This window comes from Salvelinus sp. IW2-2015, linkage group LG2 (assembly GCF_002910315.2).
Source record: "Salvelinus sp. IW2-2015 linkage group LG2, ASM291031v2, whole genome shotgun sequence".
In the NCBI taxonomy this organism is placed as follows: domain Eukaryota; kingdom Metazoa; phylum Chordata; class Actinopteri; order Salmoniformes; family Salmonidae; genus Salvelinus; species Salvelinus sp. IW2-2015.
In genome coordinates, this window is record NC_036839.1 from 34398290 (window position 1) to 34406589 (window position 8300).

At 46.9% G+C, this 8300-nt stretch overlaps 1 long non-coding RNA gene and 1 pseudogene across 1 annotated transcript; one reads left to right on the forward strand and one right to left on the reverse strand.

The window, feature by feature from the left end:
- The window catches only part of LOC111978892 (rho GTPase-activating protein 20-like), a 51553-nt pseudogene extending 43494 nt beyond the window's left edge, over positions 1 to 8059 (forward strand).
- Positions 1635 to 1896, reverse strand: LOC139029212 (uncharacterized). The gene is made up of 3 exons (XR_011481491.1): positions 1830 to 1896; positions 1751 to 1789; positions 1635 to 1713 (listed from the first exon to the last, which is right to left on the reverse strand). It is a non-coding gene; the product is annotated as an uncharacterized lncRNA (long non-coding RNA).
- Positions 8060 to 8300: the final 241 nt, after the last annotated feature.

The window sequence follows — 8300 nt, forward strand, 5'->3', positions numbered from 1 at the left end:
CACCATCCACTCCGACCTGCACGAACCGACCACGAGAGAGATGCAGTACCGTAAACCACCACCTAGCACTAGACTGTGTCCAACACATGAAGTATAACATGAGCAGCTCAGACTGTGTCCAACACATGACATTGCTACTAAGCCTACGACTAGACTGTGTCCAACCAATGACAGTACTAACCTACACTGAGACTGTGTCCAACACATGACAGTACTAACCCGTAGACACTAGACTGTGTCCAACACATGACGTACTAACCCTACCACTAGACTGTCCACACATGACAGTACTAACCTAACCACTAGACTGTGTCCAACACATGGACAGTACTACCCTACACTAGCACTGTGTCCAACACATGACAAGTGACTGAACCCTACCACTACGACTGTGTCCAACACATGACAGTACTAACGCCTACCACTAGACTGTCCAACACCATGACAGGTATGCTCAACCCTAGGCTACTAGACTGTGTCAACACATGACAGTATAACCTACCGCACTAGACTGTCCACGCACATGAAGTACTACCCTACCCTAGACTGTGTCCAATGTCCAACGCATGACTACGTGACTAACCCATAGCTAGCTAGGAGCAGCTGAAGCCTAACCTACCACTAGACTGTGTCCAACATGACAGTACTAACCTTACGAGCTAGACTGTGTCCAACACATGACAGTGACTACTACGCTACTAGACTGTGTCCAACACATGACAGTACTAACCTACTAGACCCTACCACTAGACTGTGTCCAACACATGACAGATCTAACCTCTACCTAAGACTGTTCCAACACATGACAGTACTACACGCGCTGTACCACTAGTTGAACGCTGCTTCCAACACATGACAGTACTCACCTACCACTAGACTGTGTCCAACACATGACAGTATCAACCCTACCACTAGACCTGTCCAACACATGACAGTACTTAATCCTACCACTAGACCTGCGTCGCAACACATGACAGTACTAACCTACGCACTAGACTGTGTCCAACCATGACAGTACTAACCCTACAGACTAGACTGTGTCCAACACACATGCAGAGTACTAACCTAGCACTAGACTGTGTCCAACACATGACAGTACTAACCTCTACCACTGAGCTGTCCAACAATGACAGTATAACCCTACACTAGACTGTTCAACACATGACAGTACTAACCCTAGCACTAGACTGTGTCCACACCATGACAGTACTAACCCTACACTAGACTGTGTCAACACATGACAGTACTAACCCTAGCACTAAGTACTGTGTCCAACACATGACAGTCTAACCCTACCACTAGACTGTGTCCAACACATGACAGTACTAACCTACCACTAGACTGTCCAACACATGACAGTAACTAACTACCTCACTAGACTGCTGTCCCAAACACATGACAGTACTAACCCTACCACTAGACTGTCCAACACATGACAGTACTATCTAACCACTAGACTGTGTCCAACACATGACAGTACTAACCTACACTAGACTGTTCCAAACACATGACAGTACTAACCGCTAGCACTAGACTGTGTCCAACACATGACAGTACTACCCTACCACTAGACTGTCCAACACATGACAGTACTACCTACCACTTAGACTGTATCCAACACATGACAGTACTAACCTACCACTAGACTGTGTCCAACACATGACAGTACTTAACCTACCACTAGACTGTGTCCAACACATGACAGTACTAACCCTACCAACTAGACTGTCCAACACATGGCAGTACTAACCTACCACTAGACTGTGTCCAACACATGACAGTACTAACCCTACGCGACTAGACTGTGCTCCAACACATGACAGTACTACCTACCACTAGACTGTCCAACACATGACAGTACTAACCCTACGACTTAGACTGTCCAACACATGACAGTACTAACCACCCTAACCACTAGACTGTGTCCAACACATGCTAATCCTAAAATGATTCAATTTGCACGAGTGGCCCCAGATGTATTGTAAGTTAATAATAAACACGAATAAGTCATCCTGTCTATATACTCTCTGAATTACGGTCGATTTTGGACACATTGTTGTTGGAACACACTCAATCTGGTTGTTTCCAGAATATTCTCTCTCCGTGTCAAATGTGTGTTTGTTTCTGGTGAGGCTTGGGCCTGTTGAGGTTCACTGGGAAAAAATCCAAAGCATTTCCTACAGATTCCTGAGGACGAGTGTGTTTTGACAAACCCACCGCTTTCTGTCTTTACACACAGGCGCAAACTCACGACACACACCAGCAAACACACACACACACAACACACACACACACACACACACACACACACACACACACACACACACACACACACACACCACACACACACACACACACACACACACACACACACCAAACCAACACACACACACACACAACACACACACAACACAACACACCACCACACAACACACACACACACACACACACAAGCAAACACACACACGTACACGGAGACACTTTGCTCTCTCTAGCACACACTCTCTCCCCAAACCACACACTTCTTTCTGTTTGTTTGTATGTGTGGCCCACTGGCTCCAAAATGTGAGATTTTGACATTCCCCTGGTCGGTCGCGGTCTCACAAGGAGCCAAGTCAAAGTGGGCTGGCGTGGGTCTGGTCTCTAACGGCACTGGGCAGTCTGGAACACTCCCCTTCCCTCCGCTCCCCTCCGCTCCCAGATTTTCCCCCACTTCACTTCCGCTCCCTTCTCCATCACTCCACGGTTATCATTTAGATGTTTGTGGCTCCTACAGACATGTTAGTCTCTGAGTGGCTTGAGTAAATGTTTGTCAGAAAAGTTTGCACAATAAATACGCATGCTACCATACCTTACCTCAGAAAAAGCCCCCCTACACCAATGACAACAGGTTCTGGATTAATGATTGCGTTTCTAGATCTTATCTCAGTGAGTTTGATTGGCAGCCCCCATGATAGACAGAACCAGGATAAATACAAGGAGGGACAGAAGGAGTGTCACGCCCTGACCATAGAGAGCCTTTTTATTCTCTATTTTGGTTAGGTCGGGGTGTGGCTAGGGTGGGTGATCTAGTGCATTTATTTCTATGTTGGCCTGGTATGGTTCCCAATCAGAGGCAGCTGTTTATCGTTGTCTCTGATTGGGGATCATATTTAGGCAGCCATTTCCCCACTGGTTTTTGTGGGATCTTGTTTTCGTGTTGATGCCTATGAGCTCTACAGAACGTCACGTTTCGTTGCTCTTTATTGTTTTTGTGAGTTTCAATTAATAAACATGTGGAACTCTACGTACGCTGCGCCTCTGTCTGAGTATGATTACCACGACGATCGTGATAAGGAGAGTGAGAGAGAAGACAGTTTAGCCTTATTCCCTTGCTGGAGTTCCGTTGTGTTGGACTAGCCTGTGAAATTCAAAGCCATGCTCTATCAGTCCATTCACTCCCGTAGCCCTCTGAACAGAGGAGTGTAAAACAGGCTGACATATTGTGAAAACCATGACACAGTCCGCTTTTAAACAGTCTACCCGGGAAACTACCTGTGAAATAACCTACAGTATAAATTGCAGTCTGAGCCCTGATCTGGGACCAGTCATTAACCCCTCTAGGGTATGTGGGACGGTAGCGTCTCACCTCGTCAACAGCCAGTGAAACTGCAGGGCGCCAAATTCAAAACAACAGAAATCCCATAATTAAAATTCCTCAAACATACATGTATTGTACACCATTTTAAAGATACACTTGTTGTAAATCCAGCCACAGTGTCCGATTTAAAATAGGCTTTACGATGAAAGCAAACCAAACGATTATGTTAGGTCAGAGCCAAGTCACAGAAAAACACAGCCATTTTTCCAGCCAAAAAGAGAGTCACAAAAAGCAGAAATATAGATAAAATTAATCACTAACCTTTGATGATCTTCATCAGATGACACTCATATGACTTCATGTTACACAATACATGTATGTTTTGTTCGGTAAAGTTCATATTTATATCCAAAAATCAGAGTTTACATTGGCGCGTTATGTTCAGTAGTTCCAAAACATCCGGTGATTTTGCAGAGAGCCACATCAATTTACAGAAATAGTCATCATAAATGTTGATGAAAATACAAGTGTTATACATGTAATATTAGATCCACTTCTCCTTAATGCAACCGCTGTGTCAGATTTCAAAAAAACTTTACGGGAAAAGCAAACCATGCAATAATCTGAGTACGGCGCTCAGACGACAAATCAACCCAAAGAGATATCCGCCATGTTGGAGTCAACAGAAGTCAGAAATAGCATTACAAATATTCCCTTACCTTTGATGATCTTCATCAGAATGCACTCCCGGGAATCCCAGTTCCACAATAAATGTTTGTTTTGTTCGATAATGTTCATAATTTATGTCCAAATTCCTCCTTGTTCCTCCGCGCACACAATCTAAACTCACGACGCACGTGCAAGTCCAGCAGAAAGTACGGACGAAAAGTCCAAAAAGTTCCGTTACAGTCCGTAGAAACATGTCAAACGATGTATAGAATCAATCTTTAGGATGTTTTTAACATAAATCTTCAATAATGTTCCAACCGAAGAATTCCTTTGTCTTCAGAAATGCGATGGAACGCAGCTAACTCTCACATGAACACACATGGTCAGCGCATGGTCAGCTCGTGGCACTCTGGGAGAGACCTTACTCAATCTCCTCTCATTCGCCCCCACTTCACAGTAGAAGCATCAAACAAGGTTCTAAAGACTGTTGACATCTAGTGGAAGCCTTAGGAAGTAGTGCAACATGACCCCATTTCCACTGTATCTTGGATAAGCAAAGAGTTGAAAACCTACAAACCTCAGATTTCCCACTTCCTGGTTGGAGTTCTTCCTCAGGTTTTTGCCTGCCATTTGAGTTCTGTTATACTCACAGACATCATTCAAACAGTTTAAAAAACTTCAGAGTGTCTTCTATCCAAATCTACTAATAATATGCATATCCTAGTATCTGGGCCTGAGTAGCAGGCAGTTTACTCTGGGCATGCTTTTCATCCGGACCTGAAAATACTGCCCCGTACCCCAAAGAAGTTAACTTGTGTGACTGTGTAACAAGGTCTATGATCTGTTCCCAGGTCTGTGAGCTGGTACGGTTCCTGATTGAGAACTGCAGGAAGGTCCTGGGAGATGATGTCACCTCTCTGTTTGGTGCATTCCCTCAGAAGAGCAACAGCAGCGACCACGGATCAGGTAAACAAAGTCTCCATTTATTTACTGAAGAAATAACATCTAAATCCAAATTATGTTGTACAGTGCTCTAAACAAATGTTGTTAGTTTTGGTGGTAGAAAACTTCATAAGATAAAGTTGGATAGGAACAGAAAAGACAGGGAGAAAAGAGATGCCTCCTGGAGGTGGAGTGAGGAAGAGAGAGGTCACAAACCAAGCAAAACTGAAACAACACAGAGGTGGTTTAATTTGACACAGCTCTTCACAAGGGTCAAAAAAGTCACGAGTGTATGTGTGTCGACAGCAAGAAAGTGGTTCTGTGTATTGGAGCCCTTATCACCGTTAAAGAGCATATTAACCCTGACTAGCTGCAGTGTGTGTGTGTGTGTGTGTGTGCGTGAGTGCGTGCGTGCGTGTGTCCGAGTTGAGTGTTCTCTCAGACGTGGCCTCTCCATAAGCCTGTGTCTCGGTGAGGTTTGCTGATTGGGGTCAGTATGTTGACCTCAGTCACTTCAGTGATTAGTACACTCTCAGTGACTCATTAACACACCAGCCAATTTCCTCCTTCTCCCCTAAACCAACCTCTTTGAATGGCAGCTGTATGCTAGGGACCATTTCAGCACTTTATGCTTAGTTTTCAAACCCTGTGTCTACCTAATGAAATGGAGGTTTGTTCAAACTCAAACTCCCCCTTCTCTCTTTCCCTCTCTCTCTCCCTCCATAGATGTGTCATCTTTCCAGATGAATGACTCATCCTACGACAGCCTGGAGAACGAGTTAAACGAAGACCCAGAGTCACCCTTCCAGGAGTCCCTCCCTCTGAGGGACAAGGCCATGCCAGACAGCCACAGCAGAGACTCTGTCATCACGCTGAGTGACTGTGACCCAGACCCTGACCCTGACCCTGACCCTGAGGATGACCTCCTACATCTCCCTCCACTGCCCAGACCCAGGAAGTTCACCTCCGTCGTACGCCAACCACAGCCACGTCAGTCCTTTGTCCAATCACATGGCCCTCGGAGGTTACGACGCAGCTCGGAGCCCGCCCTCGGACACACCCCCGGAGCTCTGATTGTCCAATCAGATAAGCACAGTTTGGCATCACGTAAAGCAAGCTACGATGCGGCGATGGAGGGAGAGGAAGAAGAGGAGGAGGAAGAGGAGGATGAAGTATTTCTGAAGCAGGGGCTCAGGGCTCTGCAGCTGAAAGACATTGTAGTCACAGGTGGAGAAAGAGGAGGGGTTGGAACTCTTGGGCGGAGGAAGCTGAGGCACGCCCCGCCCCCTCCTTTACGATTGGATGCAAGCTGCTCCAGCCTGTCGTCCCCGGCGACCTCCCCCACAGGCTCCTCCCTCAGCTCCTTAGACTCCGCCTTCTCCCAGTATTCCACGGACTATGTCACCAGCGCAGGCTTCCATTTGGCTGAGCCTTCCCCCCACTCCCCACTCTCACCCCGCTTCCCCCTCTCACACCTCTTCCCCCTCTCACCCCGCTTACCCCGCTCCCCCCAGGGCTCACCCCCCAAGAGAGACACAGTGGACTGTAGCCAAAGCCACCCCCCCCACTCCTCCCGGACCCCGTCCACCCACCACGGCCTGCACCCCAACACTTGGTTCAAGAGGGACCGACGGCTGTCGCTTCGGCAACCCGACAACGGACACCTGGAGGAGGAAGTGGGGGAGGGGGAAGGGGAAGGGGTTAGCCTCCCAAAATCCCCAGAGGTTAAAGGTGTAGAGGTGACCACCAAAAGGAGGTCCAGCAGCCCTCCATCCTACCAGCAGGCTATCCTACAGCTACAGGGGAGTAGGTCTCCTTTCTACAGAGGCACAGAGAAACCCCTCACCGTAAAGGAGCTACGGCTGCTACACAACCAGTCCTGCAAAGTCACCGACAGACCCCCCACAAGAAGTGGCGTCACCCAGCAGCCCACTGGAATAGAAAGTGAGGTCATCCAGCCCCCCCAGGGTGTGTTCTATGGACAGAGTAGCTCAACACTTACCCTCCAGAGGCATAAGTCTCATTCCCTCACCCCGGCCATGGAGGCCAGCCGCAAGGTCCTCACCATGCCTCGCAGAGCCTCAGAGCCCTCATGCGTGACAGATGCAGCCTCCAGCCTTACCCTGGAGAGGCCCAGGGTCAAGTCCCGGACCCACAGGGTCAAAGATCAGCAGCTCCCTGAGAGCGGACTTAGAGTCTCTGACGTGGAGCCACAGTGCAACGGAGCAGGCCCAAACTCAGAGCCAGGGATCTGCCTATCACCCTCCACCACGCGGGCAGTGAGGGACTACTTTTCCTCGCAGGGGCGGGTGAATGCAGACGCATGCCTGGGTAGGAGTCAAGAGGTGGCTCTGGCCCTCGTCCAGGGGAAGAGGGAGTGGCAGAGCAGGAAGTGTAGTGACCCGTGTGTCGACGACTTTGACCAAATGTTCTTTGCTGAGGAGTCCTACGTTTAATACATTCAAGAGGATTTTAAGAGTGTCTGGGTTTGTTTTATATGGCTGGTCAATGTTGTTTATAGCATATCGTTTGTATGTTTATATGGTCTTGTTGTTGGTGTTTATATTGTCATATATGTACAGTTATTTTCCCCTGGTCATAGTAGATGTTTGGTTGTGCTTGAGCTCTGTTTCCGCATGTCTGTCGTTCAACAACAGGTAGAGGTCTATATTTATGTTCATGTGATGCTTTGTTATAGTGTWGTACGACCTGTAAGAAATCATATGTGTATTTTTGTACATGATGCCAATCCTGCTGCTGTACTATAGAGTATATTTGCTACAGAACACACCGTTTGTATATCTGATGTCTAATGCTTATGAAAATTAATTATAACGATTATAATAAAACGTTGCTCTTGTGAAAGTATCTTTATGTATCAACGGAAGTATTCATTTCTCTTTATTAAAAAGGCACATTTTTAAAAATTGTTCTTCTGTTATTTTGTGCCTTCTTTTGATGTTATGGGTCTCCGTGACTTGGGTTCTGGACTACGACTCTGCAGAACTGACAAAGTAGGACAAGCTGTACTATACTAAATGCACAGTGCTGTATTAGTGATAAAATGTCAACTCTTTACACCTGTTAAGCATGAATCATCAGACTCATA